General features: G+C 48.8%; 2 pseudogenes; both read right to left on the bottom strand.

Moving 5' to 3' along the window:
- Positions 1-13,226: 13,226 nt before the first annotated feature.
- On the bottom strand, positions 13,227-13,829 carry LOC144160890 (uncharacterized; annotated as a pseudogene).
- An 18-nt stretch (positions 13,830-13,847) lies between these two features.
- On the bottom strand, positions 13,848-17,121 carry LOC144160764 (uncharacterized; annotated as a pseudogene).
- Positions 17,122-17,788: the final 667 nt, after the last annotated feature.

Below are 17,788 nucleotides of genomic sequence, written 5' to 3'. Positions count from 1 at the left end.
TCTGTTTGTCCGGATATCAACATAGGCCACTGGCAGCGACGGCTCAACCGAGCGTTCATACCATGCAGAAATATTTGTGCTCCATCGAACTGACGCTCTCTGCCGAGAAGTCCTGATTTGTTCATTTCTCTTGAAACCAGCGACGGTCCATTCATGCTAGTTTAACAATGGCAAGCCTGGTTATCTGTCCAGCCACTCAGGTGCGGTTGCTTGGTGTCATCCTGGACAGCAGACTGTATTGGAGACGGGCAGTTGACATGTCTATTTCGGCTTTACTTCCGCGTGTGAACATTTTGAGGAGGATTGCTGGAGCTGAGTGGGAGGATCACCCAGCGTCCATGAAGAAGCTGCACTCGGCACTAATTGTGAGCGGTATTCTTAACCACTTGCCTCAGATGTCCCTATCAGAATTCAAGTATGAGTGTCTCCAAGCGTTGTATAGCAAATGGCTGAAGACACCAACTGGAGTTCCTCAGGGAGCGGCGAACGAGGTCACACGGGAGAGCCAGTACGGTACACTCCGCTTGCTGGCACAATATAGACTACTGGCGCAGGTAATGCGTCTATGGCAAACCATTGCTGTAAGAGCAATAATAAAGCGTCTTCGAGCAAGGACGGCCTCTCACTCCCACACTCCTCTGAACACTGACAACATTGTGCCATCAGTGGCCGGGGGAAGCTTCCCATCATATATGCAGCCATGGTCTTACGAAAGCCTAGTGTGTCGGCTACATGTTCTTCACATAGGAGTCAAGTGAGACACTCCAGTGAGAGCAGCCAGATTTTTGGTTCATGAACATTTCGAGCACTCTTATCCCAATCAACGGCACATTTTTACAGACAGCACAGTCAATACGCACAGAGGAATTAGTACAGCTGTGTACGTCATTCCTAATAACCAGGTTTCCTGGGCAGCATCCTGGATAATGTAGTGTCCTCCACCGAATCCTAACGTATTGCCATCGCATCTACTCTGAAGAAGCTTATGCCATATATGCCACAGGGAGTTGTAATTCTGACTGATTTGAAAGTAGCACTACAACTTTCGCAGTGTCGCATCCCCAAAAAACGGGTCTGTCAACCTTCCTTATAACTTCTGAAAAACTCGGCAGCAACGTTTTTAATAGGTGGCTTCAGTGAATTCCATCGCAAGCTGGCTTCAAGGGCGATGAGACAGCTGATAAGTTTGCACGGAACGCGCTGTAATTTGCATCGACTGTTAAGGTTTCCCTGACTCGATTTCAGTATTCGTTCATTTTGGTCAACAGACTTCAAACATTTTAAGTGCTTCGCAGATCCCTGTCATCACCCTTGGGTAACGAAGGGACTTAAGGGATCGGAGGTAACATTGCTTTACCGCCTTCGAACGGGCTCAGCAAAGATCCCAGCGTGGCTATTCAAGGTTGGCCTCGTACGATCTACTGTGTGTTCGTTATGGGCAGTGACAGGGGATGTACATCCTCCCAAATTTTTATTAATATAGCCGGAGCAGCGGGCGATCGGCAGGTCAGCGCCTTATCACGGTGTTCACCGGCAAAATAGATGAGGGTACGCGCACGTGCATAGAACTATCTGCTGTGGGAGCATCGGCTGCTCCGCTGTTCTTCTCAGGGCAACACCCCCCCCCCCCCGGTTTTCTTGCCATGCAAGGCTGTTTCGCTACTGCCAAAGATAGCTAAGCAGCGTGGCGAAAAAGTCATTCAGATGCAGTGGCAGGGGGTTTACCACCCTCAGGGAAACAGCGTAGGAGACGACACTCATACAGCCGATCGCCCTATGCGCGTGCGCGAAGTCTCGCCCATTTCGGTGCGGAACATCGCGATACGGCACTGACATGCCTGTCGTTCGTCGCTCCCGCTATAATATTGAAATTTTTGGATGCTGTACATTACTTTTTAATATGTTGCCCAGGGCATGATGTCGAGCGGGCTGTAACGCTATCAGCGATTTGAAAGTTGTCAGGCCACACAACACCTTGGACCGCATAGTCTTCTCAAGGGGTCAATGAATGCCACGCCGGGACACGTCGCGCCTTCTAGTAAGCTTTCTTCAGGAGATGGACCTGGTGATATCGAGGTGAAATCACCATAACAGACTAATTAGGAGTGGCTTGGGCGGAGCAATTTCCGGCATATCTAGCCAGGCTAACCCCGCCTGATCCCAAACAACAACCACCACCACCACCATCACATCCTGTTTCATTTTTGGGGTTCGAACTAACCATCTGTTCAAGGTAGTTTCATTCTGTTAGTTCTTCCGGCGTTTCGACTAGTATTATAAAGGTGTTCTTGGTATGCTCAATCCACATTACCTCAGATATATTCACAGTTTTATATGGCCCCCATGGCCATGCGCTCCGATTCTAAATCCTAGAAAATTGTTTACGTGTGTTCGGTGTTCTACAGTCTCACTCAGGAAGACTATCATCCGTGATCCTCATGTGGCACGCGCATTTCCCGTTTATTCCATCGCTATGATATTGTGACGGGGATGTTCGGCTATGTACTAAGCCGACGGGTATACGTCAGTGTCTGTGCTGGAGAGAAGGTCTGATCAGAGCTCAGCAGATAGAAGAGGAAGTCGACGACGATCGCTCTCGACTTGGTTCGTGCGTGAATCTGGACAATCTGCTCTAGCTCCCCCTTGTAAATACCTTTGGTTAATACAATACCTTCCCCGTAACAATATATACTTCCTGACGACATGCTGTGAATAGTTTCGGCGAGATGCTATCTACCTGTCTACTCTCTTTCGGATCTGAAATTTATCGCTTTGCTTGTGGAGTATTATCCTGCCCGTGTGTCCCTTATAAATGTCTTGTAAAAGTCTTATTTAGATTTACTCTACTCCCTCGTCTCTAAGTGCTTCTAAAATTTCTGCGTTGATTACGGAGTCAAACGCTTCCCGCTTATCTACAAATGCCGTGTCAAAACGCTTAGTGTACTCTTCGGATTTTTGATCACTTGGTTGACGACATGGACGTGATCCATGGTTGAGTACCCTTCTTAAACCAAGCCTCCTGTAAGGGTTAATGGGACTCCAGGATGTGGCTTATCGCGCTAACTTTAACATTGGCAAACGGCTTGCAAAAAACTGAGAGTAGACTGAACGGTCTTTAATTCTTCAGGCATCTCTATTCTTATCAATCAGAGTAGTAATGATAGCGTTTTCGTCACGCTATGGGCAATTTTCAAGTCTTCTAGAGTTCCAAAAATATAAATCAAGCTTTTCCAGTACAGTATCTACTACTCCTTGGAAATACGTACGGTGAAGCTATCGTCACGTGCAGCTTTTATATGCTCGTGTATTTGAGAGCCTTTGTAACTTCCTCTTTAGTTACAAGTCAGACATCGCAAGTTGATATTGTGTTCTCAGTACTTCTGCTAGTCTAATATCACTACCATACCTCTTCGAGTAGAATCGTTGTACTACCTAATTACCTCATCCTAATTATGGGTAGTATTTCCCTACTTATGTCTGAGTGCGTACATCCTCACTGGCGATGGCTGGCTTTCTTTTAGTTGCCTTCAAGCTTGCACATTTTTGCTGCAATTTATAGACCAGAAATGTTATATGGAGGAATGTCTTTTCTTTTATTTCTGGTCATCAGTTTCGACAGCTCGAATAATAAATGGCAGCTGCGACGACGCCTGGAGCGCAGCTGTAACTCTTGGCTCGTCCCATTGCGCAGGTCATTGTACAGCTCGTCCGCAGTCCCCACGTGTGCCCCGCAGCATCGGTACGCTTGACCCAGAAAGGAGACAGTCATCACTTGCGAACCTGCAATCTGCGTCACCTGCCTGGGACCACGAGGGATTGTGACGTCACGGCCAGCCTATATAAAGTCCCGCCGCTCCCGGACCAAGCCATTCGCAGCTGCGACGACGCCTGGAGCGCAGCTGTAACTCTTGGCTCGTCCCATTGCGCAGGTCATTGTACAGCTCGTCCGCAGTCCCCACGTGTGCCCCGCAGCATCGGTACGCTTGACCCAGAAAGGCGACAGTCATCACTGGCGAACCTGCAATCTGCGTCACCTGCCTGGGACCACGAGGGATTGTGACGTCACGGCCAGCCTATATAAAGTCCCGCCGTTCCCGGACCAAGCCATTGGCAGCTGCGACGACGCCTGGAGCGCAGCTGTAACTCTTGGCTCGTCCCATTGCGCAGGTTGGTTTGAAAGCCAAGTGTCTTGTTGTTTGAAAAAAGCGTCGTTGCTGCTGCCAAGATTGTTGTACAGATTGTTGTATTGTTTGTAAAAACTGTGAGATGACGAAAACTCCTAGTACCAGTGATAATCGCGATGTACGGGCCGAAATGCGCGAAATGGCCAAAAGCATGACTCACATAAACAAAGTTTTTGAGGACTTTAGAAAAGAGTTGGCTACTGTTGTCAAAGAAAACAAGGAGCTAAAAAAGGAAAATGAGCGACTGCGGCAGCAATGCCACGAACATGAAAAACGCCTCAAAGAGCTAGAAAAAAAGATGTTGCAACCCGAGCAGTATTCTCGCCGTTGCAATCTGGAACTGAAAGGGGTCATAGAGACTGATTCTGAGAATGTCACGGAGTTGGTTGCGAAGGCTGGCACCGCCATCGAGGAGACAGTGTTGCCTGAGGACATTGAAGCATGTCACCGCGTGCCTGCGCGTAATGCGGAACATCGTCACATCATCGTGCAGTTTAAGAGCCGCCAGAAACAAGACCAGGTTCTGGAAAAGGCTAAAAAGAAGCGCATCACTAACGGCTCCTTGGGGCTATGTGGGCAACCAGGCGTGAATGCGGATGGCTCTTCGCCCTTAGACAACAGTGCTCCGGTCTTCGTTAATGAACACCTATGCCAAAGCCAGAAACGCCTACTATCCTTGGCCATCGCAAAGAAGCGAGAAACCAACTGGCGGTACGTATGAACCCGAAATGGCAAAATATTGGCACGGAAATCTGATGGCCAAGATTGCATTCACATCGACTCAGTAGATGACCTATCTAAAATTTTGTAGGCCATAGTACATATTACTCACATGCATAGCTTGTCTCGTCGGCGTGATGTCGGCGTCTCATGACATCCTCTATCAGGAATTCGTGCAACCACGATGTATTAAGTTGTGTGCTCGTGCGAAAAATACCACCTCTCTTATTCATCTCAACACCCGTTCATTAGTAAAAAAAATACGACCAATTTGTTTTCTTCCTTGAGCTGTTTTCATTTAAATTTAACGCCATTATGCTCACGGAGACTTGGTTTAATTCCTTTAACAAAGCACCTACATTACCAGGTTACAACTGTTTCTCTGCCAACCGCACCAATTCGCGCGGTGGTGGCATCGCCATCTATCTTTCTTGCGACACAGGCTTTTTCGAGGAAGTGCCCCATTTCTCTTTGGTAACCGAAGATTATGAAGCTCTTTGTGTGCAGCAACATGACGTGCTTTTTTGTGTGTTGTTTCGGCATCCTTCAGGTAACACTGAACTGTTTAAAAGCTTTGTAGATGGCCTACTTGAGTATGCGTCCTACAAAAAGCTCCGGTTGTTCCTTGGCGGAGATTTTAACATCAATCTTCTTGGCGACAGCTCATGTTCAGACGACATGATTCACCGCATTGTTGCTTCTGGGTTTAAAAACGTTATTCAAACACCAACTTGTGTAACTGTTACAAGTTCCACTATTCTCGACCTTCTTATTACTAATTATGACACGCCTGTTACGGCAGCGGGCACGATTAACTATGATTTAAGCGACCATTGCCTGGTGTTCCTGGCCTACTCGGAATGCGCATCATTACGTAAACCGATAGCTCCTAAGATTAGCTATCAAAGCATCACTGATGACGGCCTGGAAAAGCTCCGAAATGGTATACTCTTCCGTAACTGGACACCAGTTATGAACAGCACCAATGCACGATGCGTACAATTTCTTCCTGACCATATTCACAAAGCACTACAATACTTGCTTTCCAATGAAAACTTTCAAGCCCCCAAGGCGTGTAAGAAAACCCTGGATCAGTGTTGAACTGATAAAAATGATTGAAGAAAAAAACAAACTGTATGGCTCATTCTTAAAAACACGGAACATTTCTACCCTCGTTTCCTTTAAGAAAATTCGCAACTGGGTGACCGCAGAGCTGCGCAAGGCGAAAACCATTTATTTCCAGAAGCTATTTTATGAGGCCCAAACTTCGCGTCCAGACCATGTCTCGAAAATTATCAATGATGCCCTGAACGCCCGTACAGTGCCAAATGATAAATTTGAAATGATTGTTAACGGCCAAGCGCTGAATAATACTGCTCTCTCAGAACACTTTAATGCTCATTACACCAACGCCATTCCTAGTACCGTACCTCCCAGTGTTTCATCGTACAGTGTTCAGTGCAACATTCCTGTTACCGCGTTCTTGCAGCCAACAGACTTTTCAAAAGTGCAACGCACGTTTGAGTTCCTGAAAAATAGCAAAAGTGTCGATGTTGACAATGTACAAATACGCCCCGTCAAACATGTCCTCGACGTCATCTGCTATTACCTAGTTCATATTTATAACCTTGCCCTGCAAACCGGATGCTTCCCAGCTAAAATGAAACGAGCGAAAGTGTCGGTTATATTCAAAGGAGGGGACAAGAATGATGCCGCCAACTACAGGCCTATATCGGTCCTTCCCATTTTTTCAAAGGCTCTAGAAAAAATTATTCTGTCCCGCCTGAATGCTTTCTTTCAAAAACACCAAATTTTGTCTGAATGGCAGCATGGCTTCCGGAAAGGCTGTTCGACCGAGTCCGCCCTCTTAGTACAAAAGGAATTAGTAATAAAAAACATTGAAGCTAGTAGACTAACTCTGGGAATATTTGTTGACTACAGCAAAGCTTTTGATGCACTAAATCATAATATATTACTTCAGAAATTAAATCAGTATGGAATTCGTGGGGTGCCGCATTCACTTATGCAATCTTATATCAACGGACGTGAACAATGCGTGGCGATAAATGGGTATCAGTCGTCATTTTAACAAATACGCTTCGGTGTACCACAAGGAAGTGTTTTAGGCCCCTTTTTATTTAACGTATACGTGAATGATCTCATTTGTATCGATAACCGCTCACAGTTTGTCTTAAATGCTGACGACACGAGCCTGTTTCTGTCCTCAGATAACGTTACCGACTTGTTCTCTGCTGGAAATGCTGTTCTAGATAAACTGTGCGAGTGGTCCGAAGCAAACTGCTTACAAATCAACACAAAAAAGTCAAAAGCTATCTTGTTCACACCAAAAAATAAACGTGTATCCGTTACGGAAGACCTTTATCTAGCTAATTCTAAGATCGATCTAGTAGAGCAACACAAAGTTTTGGGTGTGGTGCTTTCACGTCACATGAGCTGGGATGCACACATTCAAATGTTGACCAAACAACTATCTTCTGCTGTGGGTGTACTTTATCGGTGCCGGGACTTCTTCCCACTCAGTATCAAACTTCAAATTCACCACTGTATTTTTAGATCACGTTTAAACTATTGCACATTGGTTTGGGGCACTACAACAAAAAATAATATTACCACCCTAATGTTGTTAGAGAAGAAGGCGGTTCGCTGCATTAACAACGTACACTACCTTCATCCCACTCGAGCACTTTTTGCACAGCATAAATTAATAAAGATCGATAAGCTATACGATTACCGCCTGCTTTTCCAATTCTACTTTTCTGATGCTCTCAATCAGCAGTTCCTGAAACGATTATCTTGCCTAACAATCCGGACACAGAATTACTCAACTCGCAAACCTGATATGTGGCTAGTACCATATCCCCGAACTAATTACTTTTTCCAAGCATTGGCACATAACATTCCGTCCATTTTAAACAGAAACAGCGTCGAATTTTCAGGGCAGAACTTTACGCGACATGCCCTTCGTGATGCTTATGTCAATAAGTAAATGTTGTGTACAGAGTTTTATTCGCATATTTTGTCGGTCTGTTTGTTGAATGCTTTTAGTAAGTGTAAAGTACGGGAAACGTTTTGCCTGCGATTGCCTGCTCCCCTTCGGTTGTAAATTAAATGATGCTTTTACACAGATGTTTTTTTTAAATAGACTTGGTATATCACATGATTGTACAAATCTTGTTTTTAATTATCACTGTACGAATGCATGTCATTGAAGTGTATATTGGGCCCCCTGGCCCCGTCAAGCTGCGTCTAGCAGCTTTTATGCCAGGGTGACCTTCAACATTGTATTGTTGAAAATAAAATTTGATTTGATTTGATTTGAAATCCCATTCATCGTACTTGAAACTTTCATATTCTTACGTTTGCCAATTGTTTACCAGATTTTCTTAGTTTTCCAGTTAGACCTCGACATGTTGCTCCTCTCAGAGCTGCTGGTGATTTACTGAGTGCGAATGTTAGGTTGCCATTTATCCGGCCTACACAGACCCCGTTCTACTCGTTCAAAAACGAGGATTCATTCTGAGTTTTTTTTTAAAACCCCTCTGACCTGGGTCTGAGTGACTTTGTGGAGGGTTCTTAGTTTCCCAAGTTTTATTCTTTCTCGAATAACATTCAGCCTTGGCTTCTATCTAAACATCGTGTGATGGCTGCTTCGAATATTACCAGCACCTCACTGTCTTTCACGATACCACGGTTGTCACTGAAAAGAAAGTAAACATCAATTTTGGTTCTTTGGGTTTGACTTTTTAGGTCTGTTATTTATTGGTTTTTTTGTAGAAGAATGTGTTCCTTAACCTCAGGTTACTTCTGTGTCAAATCCCTATCGCCAATGCATTTTCCTCGGTGTTTGCGAACGTTTATTTCGGCGTTTCTCACTGAAATCCGTCCCCTTTGGTTATTGCCGACCTTTGGGTGTAATCGTCCCGTCACCATCGTGAACTAGGTTGTTGCCTTCTTTATTACTGATTCGACGTCCTTATAGAAGCTGTCTACGCTTTTCTTATGCTAGCTAGTTGTTGGCGCATAGGCCTGCACGATCTTTGACCTGTATCGCTTCTTAAGCTTGATCGCGACAGCCGCGCCTGCCTCGCAAATGGTTAAAAGCTCCTCGAAATGTCCTCCTATTTCGCTTTCGATTGCAAATCCCCCTCGGTGTTCTTTGTTCTCTTGGGGTCCCCTCTTGACTGATTGGTCCAAAACACGTTTATTTTATTTTGTTGCTCTTGTAATCTGCTATGGATAAGCGTAGAATCGATAAAGGGATTGGGAAGGAAGGAGAAAGAGGGAAAGAAAATTTGTGGCGCAATTTACTGGTTCAGCGGCCTGGATGCAACGCTGTGGTCACCTGTAGTCGTAGCCGTTGTAATTTCCGGCGCGTCGCCGCAAAGCCGGTGAGTAACTAATGGCGCTGTGGGGTCCAAGCCAGAAAAAAGAGAATCTTCAGGGTAGTTATCTCCATTGATAATTCTGTCCTTCTAAGTTCGCGCAACCCTATAATACCCCACTTATTGACCTAGAGGTCCTCTAGGAGTGCAGCTAAGCTTCCCTCGCTACACAAGGTGCACGCGTTGAACGTTACCAGTGTCAAGTGTACATGCCGGCCGGTCCGGTCCCAGAGATTGTTCGCGCCCTCGGCTGTATCGCCGTTCTGACTGCCATCATGCACAGGTTCTCTACTGTTGCAGGACACTTAGGTGTGATAGTTGAGTTTGCCAGTCATAGACGGTGGACATAGACGGTAGTCATAGCGTGCGGGAGCACGAGCGGCACTGGCCCGCAGTAAGAGCCGATGCGCATGACCGCTGCTCAGCTGACAAAAGAAGTCCCACACTTTATTTGGGGCAAAATATATATACAAACTAAGTGGTGCCTGTCATGTGGTAAGAAGAGCCCATACCCGAAGGGGGATTGGCACCAGAAAAAGATGTTGTCAGAAAAGATGAAGAGAAAGAAGAATAAGCATACGGGATGGTGAGAGGGATTGTGAAGTGACCAATGGAGAAGAAACACAGGGTAATCGAAGAGGAGGAGGAGGTAGCTTGTTCAGCGAATGGCAGCCGCACAGGATAGAATGCGAGGTGAAGAGGAAGGGAACGAAGTTGGAGTAGACACAATGGAACGAGGTCTTGGAGGAACGATGGCAAGTTCGGGCCGTGCCCCACAACGCACCAGCGGCATCGCACCGTTTGGCAGCGGGCAGGTCGGAACCACCGATTACCAGCAGCTTCGCACTGCTGGCCGCCTGCTGAGCCACGCTGCTCAGCGAAGCCGTGGCATCGCACCATGGCCATCCCGACCACTGAAGACCACCACGCGCCATCGAGACGATCTGCTACTTTCGGCAACATGTAAGCTAACTGACCCACTGGGCCACGTCATCGGCATCGCACCGTGTTCATAGTGGTACCGGAGGTTGGATTTGTTTGAGTTTTGAATTAAGTTTATGTAATATAGTGACATTTTGGCTAGATGTTTTGGAGTGTGAGGTCGTGCCTGTTTTTGCTGTTTAGTGTGATATGTGTGTGTTCAGTCGCTATGATTCCGTTCGTTTGAGTGGTTTTGTTTTGTAAATATATTGTGTGGAACTCCAATGTCTCAAACCGAGCTTCATTTCTCTGCCGCGTGACATGCGTGACAACATTTGGCGAGCCTGCCAGGATCTATGCTTGGCCCAACCACACGTCTCACCTGGCAGAGAGATAAGATTTTAACCTTGGCTAGTTCGTCAGGTTTAAACAAAAAGCAGTTTTTGCATTGTTAAATGAAGAGTGTCGCAAGGAGCGCGAGAGGTTGGCTGCCAAGCTTGAAGAGTTAACTCTGCCGAGAAAAGGCAGAGTTAACGCGGCGCCTCGAGGAAAGGGAACGCACAAAGAACCGGGAACGTGCCGCACGTGAGCTTTGTGGAGGCACGCGGGTCACCGACCTCCATGATGCACGTGAGAAAGAAAGTAAGCAGATTGCCGACACTGAAGAAGCACGTGCGGTTGACAGAACGCGGTTTGCACACCGTAATGAAGAGAAAGGCGCGTTGGAAACGCAAGGCGGGGAAATTTCTGGGGGTGGCAGTATCGCAGACGAGGCGCCTGCAAATGAGTGCACTGAAAACTCACCAAGCGAGGACAGCGGGTTGCCTCCTAGTCTCTATGTTGAGCCAGTTGGTTATACGGTCTCTGAAATATCAATAATTGAGACAGAGGTACCTGCCGCTTCATGCACTGGCAGTAACAACCGGACAGAAAGCTCTACTGCTGGTCGGGTAGAAATGCCTATGACTATTGAGGGTATACTTGCCCCAAAAAAGGAGAGTGCGAATTCTCTAGACGGCTCACCGGACAGCTTAGCGTCTAAGATGATAAACGGGGTCACCAGTGCACAGCCAGGTGAATAGATTCCCGGGCAACTAGGGCAGCTCACTCGGACCGAGCAGCTTGTAGCTGACAAAAAGTCCCGGCCCGCGAAATTTAGGCTAGTCACAGGACCGGGGTTAGTCCCCAGCCAAAGGCAATGGCCAGCACACAGTAAGGTTGCTGAGACACAAGACCGCGAGAAAACGTGCGCGCGTTTTCGTAAGCGTGCGAAGCAGAAGAAAAAGAGTTCGGGTCTTAGGAAGGTTCTAGTGCATAAGCGAAGCTGCAGGAAAAGTGATAGGGTAGCTGGGAAGTTCGTAGAGTTAGCGCACGCTACCAAGAGAACGCGCAGAAAACCAGTTAAGGCCTGTGAGACGAACGGCTGGCTCAGTAATCAGCACCCCGGCCAAGGTGGCTTCGGACAAAAGATATGCAGTGAGTTTTCCACCGGGAGTAGGCAAAATACCAACGTCAGAGGAAAGCAAAAGCGCAGACGCGCAAAGAAGAGAAAAACGAAGAGATCGTTCGAGTCATGCACAATCCAGAGAAAAATGAAAGTAGAGTACTTCAGACAGGTCACGGGTACTAGGGCAGTGAGTCAAGCGAACATTGATGGTGGTTCAAACAGAGATGATAGTGTAGTGAAAGGTGCGGAATGAATGAGGCGCAAGAAGGTGAAGATGAAGTCAAAGTCCAACAAAGCCGGTTGACATCATGGAGTTCACTTGGAAAGAAATAGGACTCATCAGGAATTATGACAAATAGGTTGTGTATTAAGGTAAAGCATAAATGTAGTGGTATGGTGCAGACGACAGGAGTATGAAGTGTACACGGAAAGGAGGTAGTTGAGTATTTTAGATTAAGAGTGCTTGTGAGCTTGAGACTTATTGATGTGTTTGATTTTGGCGATGTTACAGCAGATTGCATGAGTAGATTAGTGTAAGAGGATGAGGAAGTGTTGTCTCTTAGTGTTACGTGTTGTGATTGAGTGTAGGATTTGTAGTTAGTTTTTGTTAAGATTGAACTTGGTGTGTGATGGATATTAGTAGTTTAGTATGAGTGACGTAGTAGGTTAATAGGACTGAGGTTGTTGGGACGTACGGACTGCGGACTTTCTTTCAACGAATAGGCGTTGTGTGTAGCAGTTTTTTTTTTACAAAAAAAAACTCTTAAATTTCGGGAGGTAATGTCATGTGGTAAGAAGAGCCCATACCTGAAGGGGGATTGGCCCCAGAAAAAGATGTTGTCAGAAAAGATGAAGAGAAAGAAGAATCAGCATACGGGATGGTGCGAAGGATTTTGAAGTGACCAATGGAGAAGAAACACAGGGTAGTGGAAGAGAAGGAGGAGGTAGCTTGTTCAGTGAATGGGGGCCGCACACGACAGAATGCGAGTTGAAGAGGAAGAGAACGAAGCTGGAGTAGACAGCGTGCGGCCTATGGAGTAGACAGCGTGCGGAGCGTGCGGCCTGCCCAGCGAAGCCGTGTCATCGCACCACGGCCATCCCGACCACTGAAGACCACGAGACGCCATCGAGACGAGCTGCTAAGTTTGGCAACATATAAGCCAACTGACCCACTGGGCCACGTCATCGGCATCGCACCGTGTTCATAGTGGTACCGGAGGTTGGAGTTGTTTGAGTTTTGAATTAAGGTAATGTATTATAATGACATTTTGGCTAGATTTTTTTGGAGTTTGGGGTCGTGCCTGGTTTTGCTGTTTAGTGTTATATATGTGTGTTCAGTCGCTATGAATACATTCGTTTGAGTGGTTTTGTTTTGTAAACATATTGTGTAAAAATCCAATGGCTCAAACCGGTCCTCATTTCTTTGCCGCGTGAGACGCGTGACAGTGCCACACAATAGTGTCAGCCTAACTAAATGGCTAAAGGGTGGCGACCTCTACATGTCCCCCCTTGAGGACCAGACGGAAGAGGGAGGACACCAGACACTGCACGTTACAAGTTCAGGTGGTCCGGAGGCACAAAACGGCGGCCACTACGTGTCCGCGTCACACCACTGCGGTCAGTGTCTGGAGGGGGCAGTCCAAGGGAACCCGGTGGTTGCACTGCGGGTTCCGCACGGAGAAGTTGCCGCTGCGGCTCTTGCTCCTCAGACGGCGGTAGTTCCATCCTTTGCGCAGGAGGTGCAAAAGGCACTAGGTGACGCCGGTGGCGTTGTAGGACGCCACACTGCTTTGTTTGAACGATATAGCTTCGTGGTCGCCGTGCTAGGCTCAGCAGAGTAGCCTTGACCTGGTCGGGTCGCACCCAGACACACTGGCCTGTTCGGAGCGATGGCAGATCTCGAGCTCCGTGATGCCTGTTAAAGTCAGCGCTCTGTTTCTGCTTGTAGGCTGCGTCTTTGCTCCTTACGTCTTTCCTCGACGGCCAGTGAGGATGTAACTGGGAATCCTGTTTCGGAACTTTGGTTCGGAGATTTCGTCCCATGAAGAGTTGGGCCGGGCTGAAGCCATCAACTCATGGGGTGTCCCGGTAGCTGAGCAAGGCCAGAGGAGGATCTATTGCTTTGCGGAACAACTCCTTGATGGTCCTGACCATTCTCTCCCCCTCTCAGTTTCATTGTGCATAGTGCGGGCTGCTGGTGACATGGTCGAAGCCGTAAGATGCCGCAAACGCTGCAAACTCGTGCGATGAGAACGGTGGACCATTGTCCGATCTGACCTGTCGCGGAATCCCATGGCGAGCAAAGGTGCTTTTGAGGACGTCAATGACTGCTTGAGCCGTTGTGCTCCTCAAGGTTACGACTTCAGTATACCTGGAGTGGTTGTCCACCACCAAGATGAATGTCTGGCTGCGGAGGTGGAACAGGTCGGGACCGACAGGTTCCCAGGGTCGTCCAGGTAGGACCGTGGACATCAGGGTTTCTGCAAGGTTCACCCGAGTGGAAGCACACTGTTCGCAGTTGGTTACCCGAGAGGTAATGTCTGCCGAAACGCCAGGCCACCAAATGGACTCTCGAGCAAAAGCTTTCGTCCTATTATTGCCTTGGTGTCCTTCGTGTAACAGCGTCAAGACAGCCGGCCGAAGGGAATGTGGGATGACTATCCTGGCGCCTTTCACTAGAACACCGTCACAGACAAAGAGCTCATCTGCTGCTGATGCATACTGGGAGAGGTGCAGTGGCAGCTTGGACTTCTGTGGTGAACAAGTCTGGCAGAAGGAGGTGAGGGCTCTGCACTCGCCATCTGACTGTTGTGCCTGTCGCACGTCCTGTGGACTTAGTGGCAAGGCTTCTGACATGCCGCTGACCACTTGAGCTGCAAACAATTCCACAGTGTCCAGGGGAGAGACGCCTTTTTGGTGATGCGTGAAAACGTATCTGCCGTAGCTAGCAGCTTTCCTGGCACGCGCAGCATTCGGAACTGGTATCGCATCCGGAGTGGTAGGTGATCTGTCTCGACATCAAAGGTAATGCCGCGGGCGAATTCGTCAAACCGTTGGATACCCCATGTTGTTGCCAACGCTTCCTTTTCTGTCTGGCTGTAACGCTGCTCTGTCTCGGTCATTGAATTCGAAGCAAACGCAACTGGGCGGCGCTCTCTAGAGGGCTGGGTCTGCAGCAAGACCGCGCCGAGTCCAAAGGAGCTTGCGTCAGCCGAAACTGTCGTGGCGTATGACGGATGGTACTTGTCCATGCAACGGTCTGACGTCAGGAGTTCCTTGATTTTTTTAAATGCAGCATTTTGTTCATCCTACCACACCCAACTCACAGATTTGCTTGGAAGTGCTCTGATGGGAGCTGTGACATCCGAGATGCAAGGCAAAAACCGGGCAAGATGGTTGAACATTCGGAGCAGTAGTCGGACACCTGCGATTGCGGTTGGAGCCTCCATGGCTTTGACTGCTTCGACCTTGTCTGGACTTGGCCTGATGCCTTGTGCTGAAACAGCGACTCCTAGGAAGGAGACTATGAAGACACCAAAACGACACTTGTCTTGGTTTAATGTGATGCGTGCTTTTGCAAGGCGAGACAGCACCTGGCTCAGTATGGCGTCGTGCTCCTCGCGGGTGCGCCCGAAGACCAGAATGTCGTCTATCATATTGGCCCCTCTTTCCTGGCCCTCCAGGATCCTGACCATCTGTTTTTGAAATTACTCCGGCGCGAAGGTGATGCCAAAGGAGAGCCGGCAGATGCAGTATCGGCCAAATGGGGTGATGAAGGTTGTGAGCTCTTCGGAGTCTGCAGAGAGTTTAACCTGGTGGAAGCTGGCTGTTGCATCTAGCTTTGAGAAAACGGTTGCTTCGCCAAAGAGGCAAAGGACTTGCTCTACAGTTCGTAGAATGTGACGTTCACGAAGGACAACCTTGTTCAGTTGAGTCAAGCCAACGCACAGCCGGTAGGAACCATCGGTTTCCGGATTACAGCGAGACCAGAGCACCACGACGTTGGATTGTCGACCCTGCGAATCACGCCTCCTTCCTCCAGTTTGTCAACCTCATGGCGGACGCCCTCGAGCAGCGGGATGGGAATCCTGCGAGGCGCGCTTAGGGGGAAGGGTACGGGACAGGTCTAAGGAGGATAGTGTACTCGTCCTTGAGGGTGCCCAATCATTGGAAGAGCCCCGCGCGCAATGTTGCTTTTGGAGTCTGGAATTCGTCGAGAAACTTTACAACTTCAAGGGCTTGAAGCGCAGGCAGTCCCAGAAGAGGTACAGTAAGAGACTGGATCGCGTACAAGCATTGAGAGCTCATTTTCGCGTGCCACCGAAGTCTTGCCATGTACGAACCTAGCACACACAGTGGCTGACCACCGGTTCCGGTGAGCAGGGTGTTGACTTGGTCGAGCTTAGCTGGCAACGCAGGGAAGTCGTTCGGAACCGCGGACACCTCGGCTCCGGAATCGACCTTGAACTGCGCCGTGTAGTTCTCAACGGTGACGTCGACGAACTTTGCCGCGGCGGGCGTCCCGATAGCGTGTAGGTGAATAGAACCGAGCTTGCGTTTTGTCTTCCTAGCGCGGCACACTTCAGCAAAGTGCCCTTTTTTTGCAGACGTTGCAGGCGGAATTTCGTGCAGGGCAGTTCGAACTTGGATATGGCGCGCGGCCACAGAATTCACTTGTTGACGGCTGGCGGGAGCTCTCTGCTTTCTGCGGGGGCGAAGGTGGCTTATCGTAGTTGCGGCGGCGAGAGGCGAACTTGTTATCGCGTACGGCGTCGAGGGGTAGCTCGCGGGAGTGCTCTGCGCGGATTTGGGGCAACAGTTTTCGTTGTCGGCGTCTTCTGATTGACGGGCCTGCATCCATGCTTCTTTCAGCGTCAACCTCACGTTCCGGCAAAGCTGGTCCGAAAGGCGCGAGTCGCTGAGGCCGACGACGAATCTATCGCGCACCAGCTTTTGCTCCACCTCAGCTGACAGATATTTGCACTGCTTCACCATTTTACACAGTTCGGCCTAGTAGGCGTTGATTCTTTCGTCGGGCAACTGAACGCGTCGGTGGAAACACGACGACTAGTAGAGTTCGTTCGCCGGGTGCACAAAGTAGTCGGTGAAGCGAGCGGCAACCGCTTGAAATGAGGCGAGTGTTGCGGCATTGAGCGAGAACGTCTCAAGCAGTGGGCGGGCCTCCGGCTTCATGCAGTACAACAACGAGCGTCCTTGCATGTCGCCGGACGCTTGAGTCAGGCCCAACACAACGGCGTAGTCCTCGTAGCGGCTGAGCCATGCTGGCCAGGTTCTGGGGTTCGTGAAGTCGAATGGTGCGGGCGGCTGGAGGTTGAGGCTGAAAATTGACGGAGGCGCTCCGTCCTTGAGGGCCATCGTCGTGCGGTCGGTCGGGGTCAGTCCGGGATGAGGGGGCGTTACGCGGCCACTCCTGACACCATGTCGCGTGAGCGTGTGGGAGCACGAGTGGCCCCGGCCCGCAGTAAGAGCCGATGCGCACGACAGCTGCTCAGCTGGCAAAAGAAGTCCCACACTTTATTTGGGGCAGAATATATACAAACTAAGACGCGCCACACGCTAGTGGCAGCCTAACTAAATGGCTGAAGGGTGGCGACCTCTACAATCGGAAAGCGTCGTGTACAGCTCTTCGGCAGCCAGGGAACAAGGCCCGAGAATTCGCTGTAGTGTCTCCTTGGTAAGCCAGATTCAACGTTCTCACCACCACCCCACTGCGGATCTCTTTCGACGGAAATGTCCCAGAAATGTGGCGGCCGCTGCAAAAATGAAGTACGACGTCTTCCGGAGCCGAACGGAGAGGACGTGCGCTGTGGTTTTCCGAATAAATTACGGGTGGAGTGCCACGTATAGCGATAAGCCGCCTAAAGACCGACAAGAAGCTCGGTGATGTCTTCTGAGATGTAAACAATGAACTGGTCGTGTCAAGGCACAGGACAAAATGGCGATGTAGGCCTTTGTTTGCAAGGATTCTTGGTGCGAACGAACAGCGGTCCACTGAAGTCTACACCGACAACGTCAAACGGACTGGATTCTGTAATACAATTTCGTGCTAGGTGCGCGAATAAAGCTGTTTCTGGTGTGAGTGAGTCAATGGC

Source organism: Haemaphysalis longicornis, unplaced genomic scaffold (assembly GCF_048455015.1).
Source record: "Haemaphysalis longicornis isolate Haplotype H1 unplaced genomic scaffold, Haemaphysalis longicornis Haplotype H1 scaffold_11, whole genome shotgun sequence".
Lineage (NCBI taxonomy): Eukaryota > Metazoa > Arthropoda > Arachnida > Ixodida > Ixodidae > Haemaphysalis > Haemaphysalis longicornis.
The sequence above is the reverse complement of the archived record's forward strand: the minus strand, read 5'-3'. Positions and strand labels throughout refer to the sequence as shown.